This window comes from Geospiza fortis, unplaced genomic scaffold (assembly GCF_000277835.1).
Source record: "Geospiza fortis unplaced genomic scaffold, GeoFor_1.0 scaffold557, whole genome shotgun sequence".
NCBI lineage: Eukaryota > Metazoa > Chordata > Aves > Passeriformes > Thraupidae > Geospiza > Geospiza fortis.
Window position 1 is genome coordinate 865887 of NW_005054526.1, and position 14866 is coordinate 880752.

Below are 14866 nucleotides of genomic sequence, written 5' to 3' on the forward strand. Positions count from 1 at the left end.
TAAGATCCCATCGAACCAGGCCATTCTATACTTTTATGATTTTCATTTGATGTTGAAGAACAAAACTTTTTTTACTTCTTCTTTGGTAACACTGTGCTCGACTTCAAAACTGATCCGGGTGTCCCCTTCTCTAAAATGAAAAAAAAAAAAAATATTTTGAGAATATTAAGCAATGTTAAAACAAAACTGGGGTATATTTTATGTGTCAGTATAAGACACATAAAATATATTTATTTAGACATATATTTAGAGTATAAACCAATTTGGGCATTCTTTTAATTAAAATCTTTACATTTTCTTGTATTTTATCTCATGGTTTCCCTGTAATTGTTTGTTTTGATTAACCACACAATTACAAGGCCTGTTTTTCACTCAGCTCTGGTCAGAGCCCAGCAGTTATTGGTTCAGCACATTCAACACACCCACTCTGGGCAGAAAATGGTGGGACATGACAAAAGCCCAAGCTCTAAGAGTCGACACCTGAACTTGCCATTCACTCCAAAGTCAGCACAAAAATCCCTTTTTAATGTCCCCACAGCTTTTGGTCTATCCTGCAGCTTCCTGAACACGCCATGCCCTGGATCCTGAGGATTCAGTACATTCATTCATCCTCTGCCTAGTGTAGGTAATCTGATTGCTGAACTGTTCTCCTGAACTTACATGTATTTAGCTAATTCTTTAAATCTTCTGCCACATCCTCCCAGCATTGCAGTCTAGTTCCTATGTCCACTGACGACTTATGCGTTATCCTCTTAGCCCATTAATTTATTTTCAAAGAATTCTGTTTGTAGACAAAATTCTGATGCCTGTAGTTAGCCCTGATTGAACAGAGGAGTTATGTACAGTCACTGTGATCATCCCTGGAGAAAACTGTCTTGTGTCTTACTCATGTGAGCATGAGTATGGGTCTGACTTAAAGCCCACTGCAGCCTTTTTGCTGGACTCAGCCAGCAGGCTCTCATCTGCCCTGCTGAAGCATTACAGGAGAGAGGAGCTTTGCCAGAGGACTCCTTTTGATGATATTTTTTCATTCTTAGTGAGGAATTGGCTTTATGTGAGCAAAAGAGAAAAAGTATATTCTTGATTTTAAATTTTAAATTAATTTTTTGAATTTAAATTTATTTTTAAGTGTATTTTTAATTTTAAATTTTTAGGTGTACCTGTAATATACTACACTGTAAAATACACTCTATTTTATAACCTTGTAGCTTGAAAGACTTTTAAATTCCAAACTCTTGAGGAAAACTCATTCCAACTACATGTCAATGTATCCAGTCATCCAGACTGACCTTTCAAATCCCAGTGTAATATTCTGAGTTGCACTGCTCTCTGTACAACATGAGTGTCCATGCAAGGGTGTGCTAGTATTTCTCTGGCCATCCTGGAGACAAATGTTGATGCAATATCACATTTCACTGTTATAGTTACTGTTAAGCAGACATGTGCTCCTTGTTGCATCAGCCTGCCATTGGCACAGGGTGGGCAGCAGGGATTGCAGGCGAAGGTGAATTTCAGTGATACCCACAAGGATGGTATCTGGGAGGTAAGGGTGCAAGGCTTATTCATTGGGAGCCTTGCTCTCTTCATTGGAAACTCATTAGCACACAATCAGAAAGAGCAGCAGCAAAATATATCAAATACTCTCCACTCATCCCTATCTGGATTACAAGGAAGTGCAAGGGGATGTTGGGTGATTCCACAAACAGGTCCGAACAGGAACAGGCTCACACCTGAGAGAGAGAACAGTTCAGGGCATCCTCGTGATGTGCAGAAATAGCTACCAAGGACTCTGTTGCTGCCAGTAAAGATGTGAGCTTGGAGGGCATCCAGTGTTTCATGTGCACAGTCTTCTTGGGGCTGCAGCAGGGGAGTAGAGGTAGCATCAGGAATCCCCAGCTGTACTCCATCCCAAAAAGGGGACAGATCTGAAGCAAGTGCTAAGGCTTTGGGATGAGGTGTCAGCTTTCAAAGTGCTGCTTTGGACCACCTTGCCCTGATGCCTGGGTCCACATTGCTGTCCCAGAGGCTGCTGAAACACCAGGAGGTGAGGTGCTGTCTGCATTGCCCCAAGGCTCCAAGGGGTCAGGGATTGCTCCCTTGCTGTCCCCAGGAACACCGAGAGATGAACTGCAAACATGGTGGAGAGCCAAAATAACATGCTGCGGCTCCTGTCCTCATTTGCTGCCTGAACTCTCTCTTCTTCCTCCAATCCATGTTGCAAAGTCTGAGAACTGCTTTCTCCTCCTCTACATCCAACATCCTCTGTCCACATTTGCTGTAGCACCTCCCAAAAGAGGAGAAGTTCTGGGACTATATCTGGATAACAGAGACAGAAGAGGTTTTCCAGATTCAGTGGGGCAGGGATAAGGCTTGTGGGAGGGAACAACATCTCTCACCCAGGAGGCAAGTGATGGTCAAAGCAAGAGCTACATACAGCAGTTGTAGATTTGTACTTTCTTCTTGAGCATGAATGGCAGCTGCTGAAGAAGGATCTAGAAAATGGGTTTTCCCTCATTTTGCCCTCTGTCCGTGTGCTTGGGGGCCATAGCACCCCTCCCCAGCAGAGCTGCAGGCTGGCTGTACCGACACAAGTGAGCTCAGCTGACACAGTTTTAAAAATGAACTCACTGAGGTGAAAAGATCATTTTTCTCTCCTGACATTTTCAACTACTTAGTTGCTTAATTATCTGTTACCAGAATATCTCCTATAAGCACCAGCAATTTTGCCAATTAGCAATTAGTAAGAACAGTTATTCCACCGAACTTTGTGCAGTTGAATAATAGATTAATGTCCATCCCTCTGAGTATGACTAGATGGGGCAGATTCTCAGCTGGAGCAGGCTGACTTAGCATCACTCAGAGAAAATTTTACTTTTACATTTAAAAAAAATTAAAGGTTATATATTTTATTTCTTTTTCAAGAATAATGACTCTATCTCCTCTTGTCTGGGTATTCTACCAACTACATGCACTTTTGTCTTGCAAATAATTTCAGTAGTAATCCAGTGAACAGATAAATTTCTGCCTTGTCCATAATCAGGTTGTTGATATGTTCCATTTTAGAAACAGCAGCAATAGAAATCCCCCCAAAGATGCAGGGTTAGAGTGAGGTTTAATGGAATATCTTTCACAGTATGTCTTCCAGTTCCATAATATCACAAATATTTTAAAGAAATGAACTTCTGATGGAGTTATATCGCAAGCAGTAACTACACAAGACCATTAAAACTTGGATTGGAAAATTCATACCCCAAATGTAATATTACAATTAGATCCATTCTGTCATCTACAGATAAAATAGCCATCTCCCTCCATAAATTAAGCAATCAAGTCCTGTCTTTCAGAGGCTTTGCAGTACAGCAAATTCAGTATTTGTAGGTTAGGAGTTCCTGTATTAAGAGCAGACTAACAATAGGGCTGAAATACATTTTGAAAGAAAAGCAGTATTCTTCAGAAACTCCTGAAGAGAAAAAGAAAATTGGACAAGTCTATTTCTCTGGGTTTTCCCTCGAAGTTTTGATGAGGCATTTAAAATTACATCCCCAAGAACTGATCAGTGCTAATTTTAAAACTGTTTCAACTTTTGCAAGCATGCATGGATTCTGCAACTAATTCAAAGGTTTTCACTTTGAAGAATAGCTACAGGAACATTGTCCCTTTTTTTGCACTTAAAAAAAACCCAAAAAAGTATATATAAAAAAATAAAAGCATCCTTAGGGCTGCAGAGAGCTACATGTGATTTTGATTAAAGCCAGGTAAGAGAGGTCAGCCCCATTTGTGTTTATGTCTGTGATTACAGAGCAGCTTCTCTGTGCTGCTGCTGGCCATGAGGCAGCAGGGCTGAGACTGAGGCTGGTGTGCGTGTGCTCGGTTCCAGCAGGGGAAACATGAGATAAGGGATCCGATATCCCACAGCCCGAGGTGTAAGCCAGCCCAAGACACTTCTGCCATTTGCTGACCCAGTTCAGTGTCTGAGGGCGGCTGCGGGGTGCCCAAAGCCTGTGAGACATTCAATCCCTGTGCTGCCAGGGTCACCTGCCGCACCGCCGCGCACACCACGCACACGCGGCTGCCCCGGCACGGAACCAGCGGCTCCCACGGGTCTGGATACCCCTCTCCACCCTGGGCCATCCCACAGGGCTGTCTGGGTGGTCCCATCTCTGCAGTAAGCAGAGGCACTGAGGGCGAATGGAGATGTCTCTGTCGAATTTAGGCAGACACAGAAGCTGAGCTGATATTCTCTGCCACACCCTCCATGAGATGCTTTTCGGGAGGTACATACCCACCCCGCTGCCTTTGGGGCAATAGGTAGAGGAGCTCAGCCGTCACCCAAGGATGGCTTTTTTTCACATAGAGAGGAAACAAAGTCAGGGGAGGCCATGAGGACATGGAAAGGATAAATTCAAAGCCTGGTAAGGGAAGTGGTGAGTCTACAACCGGATCTCCTCAAGGAGCTCCAGAGAAAGGTTCAGTAGGAGAGGCAGTGACATGACTGACCAGCTCCAGGGATCCTGGCATGTACCAAGGGATCCACATTATGCCAGATCCTCTTCTCAAGTTGCCCCTAGGAGGAATGTTTACACTACTAATAGCTACTCACTGAAGGGTATTTATTTGCAAGAAACCCATACTATTTTGTGTGTGCGCCCTACCTCTCCTACCTCTCCAATGTGACCACATAATAAGTGAGTGTAACACAAAAGCAAACTTTTCATGGATAAAAGCTTTTAATAGAAATCTCCAAAGCATTAGCTCAGCAGTGAAGCATGGCACACGTGCACAGTGGCCCTCTTCATTTCTGAGGAAAGTGATCTTTTCCAGAGGGTTGTGCTAAGTCTACATACAGAACTATGAAAAGCCGATCTTGGAGAAGCAGCTGACTCAGAATGGAAGGGAGGGAGGGAGGGAGGGAGGGAAGGAGGGCTTGCCTTCTGAGGCAAGCCATGCCTCCACACAGACATCCTCCAGAGCAGGTCATGCCAGTACCATCACATGGGGACACCTACATAGCAGCCCAGGCTCTTATCTCACTGGCTCCTGAGAGAGCCTCAAAATTTCTCCTTATTTCATAACTGGCCATGGCAGTGCAGTACACTGGATTTTGCCATAACAGCCTAAGTCCCTTTCTCTGTCAGCTTGTTCAATACATGCCAACAAGTGCTGATTTGCAATACTACCTTTTTAAATAGCTATTCCAAGTTGTGCCCATCCTTTTCTACCATCATTAAAGTTTTTGGCTGTTCCAGGGGAAAGTGTCTATCATGAAAAAAAGGACATAACTGTCTTGTACTGCCTTTATGACGCTGGCCCCAGCTCTTTCACTCCTCTGGCTGCAGGCATGATCAACAGGCTATGGCTTTCCTGCAACTTTTTCTGGCATGTGTTCATCTGGATAAACCTTCCTTTGATCCTTTCCCCCATTCAAACTGAAATGTCTCCCCTCAGAGCTGCTGAAACAAGTTTCCTTCCAGTGTTGAGTTATCAGCAGCTCTAAATTTAAGTCATGAGCAAGGCATGAACCATATGTTCAGAACATATTTAGGAAAATTTGGGGAAACATCTCTTGGGAGCTGTTCCTTTCCTTGGTCTAACTACTGCAACATACCCAAAGCTGGTTTGAATCCCTCCATGCCTTGAAGCTGAGTGTGCCCTCCTGGGCACCAGCAGAGGTTGCTGTGGTTTCGTCAGGGGGTGATGGTTGTGTGTAGCACACAGCTCTTACTCCACTGTGTCACCAGGACACAGTGACCCAGCCACAGCTTGTCTGTGTCCCTGCCCAGCCTGGGTTGGATTCCCAGACTAAGGAAGGCCCTATGCAGAGGCAGAGGAAGGACCTGGTGCAGACAATCCATTCACCATGTACAAAGGAACATCTTTGCTGAGACTGGGTGGCAGAATTAAGGAAGAATAACCAAAATCAGGATCACTCATGGCTTCTCAGCCATATCGCTGACAAGCTCTAATAATAGCCCAAGCATTCTGAAGCAATGATTTACTGATAACCTTCAGGAGCAATCTGATGAGCTCTTTGGAGGCAGACAGGACCTCTGTCCCTCTTGAATTCAGTGTTTGTCAATGCTTGCTCCGTATCTGGGGCAGTTCATTTGGGTTTGGTGCCTTCCAACATGAATTTCAGTGGAAGATCAGAGACGTAAAATGAAATGGCAAATGAAGCCTTATTATGAAAAGCTTAGAGTGGTGAAGAGATGGGAAGTAAAGCAAGCACAGAAACAGACAAACACTTTTGTCACTGACCATGGTTGTGTTGGCCATTCTGCATTGGAGACTGCAGAACCTGCAGCCATGCCCATAAGATAATTCTTGGATACACTGGACATTGTTATTAGAGTTTATAGTTTCATATTGAAAAAGGGGACGCCCTTATGTCATTTGGTAGCAGCCTTTACAACATTCCTCCCATTTCATGTGCAAGAAATGTTGCCCATGATTGATCACCATATCTCTTTAGTTACTACCTCTTAAGGGCCTGGGTGAGATAGCGACTCTTTCAGTGCTTCAGTCCTCCCTCGAGTGAGAGAAAAGGACAAGTGCAGGCACATAGAGGAGTAACATGAAGACACCAAGGTCAGTGAAGAAAGAGTCAAGTCCCAGTGGGAGAGATGAGGAGATGCCTTAACCTTAGAGCTAAAATCCTCTTGTAAAGCTATGGAGAAGGATGTAATTGATACATCAGACTCTTTTTTCCCTATAACGCATGCAAGTATGACTTGTTCAAATTGGAAGCAAAAGCCTCTATGCTGAAGTGAGCCTCCATGCTGAAGTAGCTGTGCTCCCATGAGAAGTTTGAACAGAGAGAGAAGAGTGATGAGACCCTTTGACGCCAGGGAGAGAAGAAGATGACCTCAGTTCTCAGAGATGAAGATAATTCTAGAGATAAATGAAGAGAACCTTTACTCTTGAACAGCTCATCTTTAAACTAATACCCCATAAGTTGATAGAGCCCATAGACACAGTTGTGGGAAAAATTGTGAAAAAATGAGAAAGACTTTGCAATTGCAGATTTTTCTGAGCAGCTGCTTTCATAGAAATTAGGAGCCACGAAAAAGCTGTTTTCTTGTAGAGGAGTCTCCATAACATTAACAAGAGAGACTTCTTTCCCTCAGTGACCTAAAGAAAGATTATTCTAAAAGTGGTAAACTGACTAAAAATTTAAAGTTTTGTCCCTATACATTGCTAGTGAGAAAGAAAAGGTTGTAGGGGGAGGAGAAGTGTTCTGAAGGTTTTGTTCCGATTCTCATTACCCTTTCTTTTAGTTACTGCTACTAGTTTTTTTACACCCTTTTAAAGTTTTGAGCCTACTTTGCATTTCTCCCAATCCTATCTTACAACAAGAAATAAATAAGTACGTTCTAGTGAGTGCACTTATAATTAGCTAACACTAAACCCACCACAGTTACTTAGCTACTTAGGTTATTAAGGAGTCTGAATTTACCTTAAAATCTCTTCCAAAATTTAAAAACTTGTTGTTCTGTTAATGCAAGCAGCTTCGCTCCCAGTGCAATTCTGTCTACCTTTGGGATCCTCTTTTCTAAAAATACACTGAAAACTTACAGATATTGAAGGTAAAGGTTATATAAATTAGTTCAGGACTGGACGAAGAGCAGCACAAGGGAAAGGGTCGGGAGTTTGATCAGCATACTCAGCAAAGCAAAGTGCTTTGCTGTGGCTCCTTTAGGCAGTGAAGATGCTCAGTCCTAAAGCACCTTTTATGCTCAAGATAAAGGCACAGGTAAAACTAGTAGATGGAAATTTAAGATGGAAATGTAGCTAAGGAAGAGGTCACCATTTTTAAATAGTGTAGGGGACAAATTTCAGACAAGCTGCCAAGGAGTGCGATAGCTTCTGATTGAGAGCAACAAATCTTTAGAAATTTTCAACAAAGCTAGAAGAACATGCAGATAGCATGTAATGTCTTCCAGTGTAGAAAAAATAGAGGAGTCTGGAGCAAATAGCCTTTTCTTACTTCAGTCTTGGTGATTAAAAAGTGACTTTTCTGCAGATACGAAAGTTTTGACCTTCCCATGCTCTCTGTGAAGTGCTGGGAAACTCCTTTGATACACTGAAATCATCAGGTTTTGCACCAGAAAGGAAGGTAGGTGATTTTGTAAAGATTAAATACTTATATCTGAATGCCACAGGCAGCCTTGCCTACTCATCTTACTTACTATAGGAAATTAATAAAACCATTACGTCATCAAAGCTACTCTAGCCAGATGGTTATCTTGCTAAATAGATGGCTCTGCACAGTAGATCAGCTTCATGCTGAGGCAGAAGTCCAGAACACTTTTGATCTGTCATCTAGAAGATGCTGCAACCACTTTCCCTCCCTTCTAAGAACAGCAGGGCTTTTCTGTTCAGGCAGGTAGTGATGGAAAAGATTGCCAACAGAAGCAGGCCCTTGGTTCATAAATATCAAGGGCATTAGCTACTTTTGCAGCAAAAATTAGTAGTTACCAGAAAAAATCTGTGATTTAGGGCTCCCAAGAGGAGATGTTCTTTTTTTTCCTATGTTTTTATAGCATGTTAATGATCATGGGCAAATAAAGTTACAATTATTTTGTGATGCTGCATCTTGGAACTATTATTTATAGCCTATATAATTCATCTCCAAATCCTGGGTTTTTGGCAATGCGAAGCACTAGCTAGGCCAGGAGTTAATGATTATGAGCTAAGCATTTATCTCACTTGGTGCCATGTTGGCTTGTTCTACTTTCAAATATTATTTGCTCTTATACGAACTGGTCTTCTGCCAAACCTGAAGACAAATTGCTATTTTTCCAAGGGAAAAAAAAAAAAGCACCATGACTTGATTCCAATTAACACTGTAGGTTTTAAGTGTAATCTTTGTGTTGCTCCTTCCCCCCCACCTTTCTATTTATCACTATTGAGTACATCTCATCTGTTACACTCTACACTTCCAATGCTTTTCCTCCTTTCTGATGTATGAAGATATACCTGAGGCAGAGACATATTGAGCAAAAAGTGAATTTTTAGCCTCTGATCTGAAAAGACAGGGGCCTCACAGATCATACAAATTTTCTAGCATGTTTTTGCATGTTCAAGAGCTGTCCCACTTACAAATATTTGCTAAGTAGCTTTCTCTTGCACTGTTCCCTGCATTCTCTTTTAATTTGTCCTTACCTTTCATTTTTCATTCTGCATGATGGAGCCCCAGGTTACTTTCAGGACACACCTGTTTAATGCTCCCCAAGTGTTACTGTTTCCTGTGCAATTGAAGGGAGAAACAGTGTGCAGTACTACAAAAGTCCAAACCAAACCAAAGCAAAACAAATCTATTCATTTTATTCTTTATCTAGGGACTGTTTCTATGTATCTTGTCTTCTCAATATCAGCAAATTGATCCAAAGATCAAAATGGAAGGTATTTTTCTCTATGGACTATGTTCTACTCTGAGAGTATATTTTTCTCTGAAGTTAGAATTTAGCCCCAAAACCTCTGTCATATTTCAAGTTGTTACACAGAGAAACAACAGACAGCATATTTTATAATCCACCTGTGTTTACGCTTTAATTTTGATTGCAAATTGGAGCTTTTCTAAAACTCAGTAGTGAAGGTATTTGAATTACTCAGACCTTTAATACACTGAATATGCAGTGAGAAATGCAGAATACAGGAAGTTACTACTCCCTGTGAAGATATTTACTTGTGAACCCAGTAAAAACTTAAAAACTTAAGCTAGTCAGAATATCCTCATGCTCTGATTTTCCTGATCATTCCCTTCCAGAAGGGAAACCTTTGTTTGGTTTTCACAAGTAGAGGGACCTTATCTAACACTCTTTTCATGCTTCATTAACCTATTGTTTCTATCAAATTAATTCTGGATTCTAGTCTACTTTTTGTTTTGTCAGTTTTTTGCTGATGCAATAAAAATATTTTTAAAATTTAAAAAATTTGCTATAATTAATTTTTTATTCACATTTCTTTATTAAAACATATTTTACATACATCATTCTTGTAAGCTAGGTCTAGTTTTTTTTTTATTTTTCCTTTGTATTTAGCATTTTGTGCAATCTAAACCAAAAGGTAGTTTGTGCTTTCAGGTTTTCAGTAGCTCATGGTTGTTACACAGACTTTTTACACACTTCTCACTCACTCCAGCAACCTCAAACAAAAACTGTCTAAAACTAGTCAGGTGACATGAAACATGAGGAAAAGTCTGCTAGTGACTTTATTTATTATGTATTCATCCAACTGCAGTATCTACAAATACATTAAAAAGCACAGTTAAATTAAGTGTTGTGATTCATAAAAGGAGAAAAACATTCTGAAAATTAGGTAGATATTTAAATTCATACATGAATTTGTGAATCCATGAATTTTCAAAATTGGAGAATAAATAGGGTGTTTGACTTTTTTAGTAACAGAGATTCAGAATGAAAAATAATGGTAATATTTCTAGCAATGAATGCCTAACATTAAAAACCACAGCAGATAAGACCATTTGACTAAGAGAGGCTCTCTGCTAAGTGATATTGCCAATTATTTTTTCTTTTAAATTTTCTCTGAAAAACAACAATACAACCAAGGAAATAATGTAAAGTTCATGACACAATTGATAAAAAAATCTGCTTTAGCCTGTTTTCTACCTTGAGGCATATAATCAAGACTAAAAACCACAACATAAAATCTTAGCAAGAATAGCAGAAATAAGCAAATCTCACTGCTATTTTTGTCTGCTTTTTCAGCACCTCTTGTTCATATTGGTGCAATGATTTCTAAAATAAGAAAATCAGTTGGCTAGAAATTTCAATTCATTCCTACTCTTTAGGATTAAATAAAGCCTGACCACCTAGCATCATGCTAATCATACCTGGAGCCACTTAAATATGCACAGCGTTCTTTTTATTGAGCAGACTTTGTGGTGAGTCAAGTCCTCCTGCAAAGGTGCATCTTCAGGAGTGGTGACAGGAAAATTGCCTGTGGTGAGAGAGCACGTTTGAGCCAAACCTGCAGCAGTGCCTTCAGCAGTGTACGTACCTGTCTTGAGGCATTCCTCTGAGCCCCTGCAACCACATGCACACGGTCCTGCCCATCAATTGCTAGTCTGCAAAACCGTGTCTGAACTAAGAGAGCAGCACCCAAATCACCTAACCTACCAGCCCCTCAACTATAAGGTGCCCTAGAAAGCAGAATCATGTGGTAAAGACCCATGCTTTGTGGAGCAAATAAATCAGGTCTTCTGAAAGCCTCCAGGAGTGCTCCAAGGTGCAGACTCCTGCCTCTCTGTCCACTCAGTAGGAAGGGAGCACCAACACTTGGCAAGACTGCTTTTTACAGGGCATAAAATCTAAGTGCAAGTTTGGTGGCAAAGCCAGACACCTGAGTTAGGCTGGCCAGCCCCAAGCCCAAGACCCCAAGCAGTCTGAAAGAGCCCCCCTTCCAAGAGCACAGGGCCCTGGGCACACCGTGCTCCCCAGAGCCTCCCGGCTGGCGGCTGCAGGCAGCACGCTGCAGGGCACAGAGCAGCACAGCCCCTTCACACCTGGCACTGATTATTTAAAGGTGTTTGGGAGAGGTAGAGGCTTCACAGCCCGTTCAAGACTGTCCCAAGAGCAGAGGAGCACAGAGTCACTCTGCATATGTGAATTCCAGCTATCCGAGCCTCAAGCTGAAGGTGTATTAGTGTGTCTGTGATGCTATACCAGTGGTACGCAGTGTCATATTCTGCTCCAGATTAGCCCTAACACTTCTCTGATACATGGGCTGATTAGCTTTCTAGGTAGACACTTTTGCAATTCTCTTTTTAAAAGAGTGTAATGTCATATGATCCTTGCAGTTTCTCTAGGGACAACAGACTGCTCCATGAGGGAAGCTGTGCTACATCTGTCAGTAGCTTGAAAGCTGGCATGGACACGGCAGACAGTGACATCACCCATCCGCTCAGACCTAGCACAATGCCAGCTGGTGGAGTTCTGCATTTTCTCCCCAAGGGCTTCTTTTCCCCTGCACAGTGCTTCTTCTCTGTGGAAGCTACAGCCCAAGGCAAGAAATGACAATTGCACTGACAGCACAGGACAGAGCTTGTGGGCATCACTGCTGCATTTCAGCCAGCTCGGAATCACCATGGAATTCAGGTCTGAGCACAGCAACCGTTCCTTGTGCCTGAAGCTGCACAGGGCATGCAGGAGGACACAGGAGTGTGGCCAATACTGTTAGTGCAGCCATTTGTTAACGGATCTCCTACTTTCATGAAATGTGCTCAAACCTCCCTCTTGACCTCCTGCTAATTTAATTTAAATTGACAAACTAGTTCAAACGTCATCAGAGTGACCAACAGAGGCTGAGGCTGTGTAAGAAACGAAACATGAAAATGAGGAATGAGACAAAGACAGAGAGAGAATAAAGTCTTTACGACTTGATTCTGCTTTCTTAGGCACCTTATAGTTGAGGGGCTGGTAGGTTAGGTGATTTGGGTGCTACTGTCTTACACAGGCTGAGGCTGTGTAAGAAATGAGACATGAAAATGAGGAATGAGACAAAGACAGAAAGAGAAGAAAGGTTTTCTGGGAAACCATAGATGAAATACATGTAGTATCCAGTAACTATCCAGCTAAGTAACGTGGGTGAACATAAGTCATCCGGCAGTAAATGGATTCTGACTTCTATAATGCAGAAAAAATGCTTAAGAAATACTGAAAAATTAAAGCATACCCTAAAAATAATCACATTTAACATCAGCTCTGAGACAATAAAATTAAGGAAACAATACTGTGGTACATGGAAGAATATAATAATGGCAAATATATTTCTCATTGCAAAATAAACTTGGGCTGCTCCTTAAATCTCTTTCCATTTTGCAGATCCAGAAATTATCAGAAGGAAAAATATGCGCAGTCTAAGAGAACATTTATTTTTTTAAAATGCCTATCTATTTGCTGGAACACCAGAGAATTGGATAGCTAAATACTGTATACCAGTCAAAAAAAAAGGAATTTACAAATAAGTCAAAGTTACTTTGGGGAGCAACTGTGCCTATAAACAAAAATAAAAATAAAGACCTGTAAAAGCAAAAAATAGAGTTTATTGAGCTTTACCTTCTGACCCCAATCAGGAAAGCAGTTCTCTCTCCTAACTGTTTAGTTAGCCCCACCTGCCACATAAATAGGTGACAAATGAAGCTGCAACCATTATACCAGTGTCTGGGAAGGATTATTGTCAGTATAATCTGAAGAAAAGAATCTAATAAAAGAAATACTGAGACATGGAGATGAGGTTTCCAAAAATAAGCATAATGATTTTGTATGCTCTTTGTCAGCAATCAAATATTTTCCTGTGCAACTGACCAGCTTCCCTGAGCATGTACAAACCAAACCCTGTAACACACTTGTCTACTGGCTCCCCTCTGCACTTTCTCCCCTGCCCACTCTCCAGGATATGGCTCAAGTTGCCAAAAACAGTTCACAGTAAAGACAGAACATGATTAACTTTTTTTCCAAGGAGTGAAGACATCAGTCTACCTGGCAAATTCATGATCCCATTCCACAACTTTTGGTTTGAAACTCTCCGTGATGGTCACAGAAGAAAGACTGCACTGCTATCTCACTCCAGCACAGTGTCTGAGCTTTCTCTCTCATGACAATAGCCTTTCTCTAACGTCCTCCCACCCTCTGTTTCTCTTCCAGATGATTCAAAAACATGTAGGATGGTGTGAAGTCCCAAGAACACAGTGGTTTGCGTCAGTGTACACATCCTACTCTATGTGCAGGTAGCATGCTCTGTGTAAAGTGTTTCAGTATGTCCTTCAGGAAGATATTTAATCTTTAATTTTCTTTTTTTTTTTTGTTTAAAAAAACTCACAAATCATCTGTTGCAAAGATACCATCACCTGGGGTTTTCTTCATCTTCACATTTTTATGGTTGACATGGGCCATAACTCATGGCAATGAGCTTAAAAACATTTCTGTTTCTGAGCCAGTACTGCATCTGACTTACCTCCAAGAGAATAGGCCAAATGGTAAGAGCATCAGAACTGCCATGGGAAAAGCAAAAAGTTATGAGGTGGGAAAATCACCAGTAACTAGCCATCCTGGAGTCAACCATGACCTTAATGTTATTTGATACCACCTCACATCATTGCCAAGGGCAGGGAAATGGGGCTCTCCCTAGCTTCTGAGAAGAAGGGCATGGCTTCCAGTCAAAAAAACATGGTGGAAGGGGGAGAAACTGTCCATCATTGTTAATTTTTCTTGGGGTCTGTGGTAAGAATTTTTGCATGTGAATCACCCTCTCTTTCGTAATACTGTTGTAATTAATATTGTTGCTGTTTCTGTTCATTTCCTTATCTCATTGCTATTTCTAGTAAATTGTTTTTAGCTCAACCCCTGATTTTCACCTATTGTGCCTGCAGTTCTCAACTCAATCCCACTGCAGTGGGAAGTGGGAGGGAAAGGGAGAGCAAGAGATCAGCATCTGGTTTGGGAGAGTTTCTGTGGAGCCCTGAATTTGGCGGCACAATACCTCAACCACAATGCTAATCAAGACAGACGCTAACAAAGAGGGAGGTCTACTTAGTGATGAGGCTACAAAGCTCAGTCAGATGTGGAGACCCAGACAGCTCCACATCTCATGATCACTGCAGCCAAGGCTGCCCTGAACCTTCACATCCACAATTAGTCCTTTGTTTGCTAGTACAAGGTCCAGGAGCCCACCTTGCCTCATTGTCTCCTCCACCACCTGTGCCAAAGCTCTGCAGGAACCTCCTGGACTGTGTGTGCCTCACTGTGCTGCCTTGGAGTGGGGTGATTGAATTCCCTCACAATAACGAGGGCTTCTGACTGTGAAGCTGCTTCCAGATATCTGCAGAAGGCTCCATCTACTTCTTCCT

General features: G+C 41.8%; 1 long non-coding RNA gene across 1 annotated transcript in view; it reads right to left on the minus strand.

Annotated features, from left to right (window-relative positions):
* Nucleotides 1–67: 67 nt before the first annotated feature.
* LOC115948796 overlaps nucleotides 68–14866 on the minus strand; it is a 75080-nt gene continuing 60281 nt past the window's right edge. Inside the window, exon 4 of the long non-coding RNA XR_004082573.1 lies at nucleotides 68–130. This is a non-coding gene — a long non-coding RNA (uncharacterized LOC115948796). The remainder of the gene's footprint in view (nucleotides 131–14866) is intronic.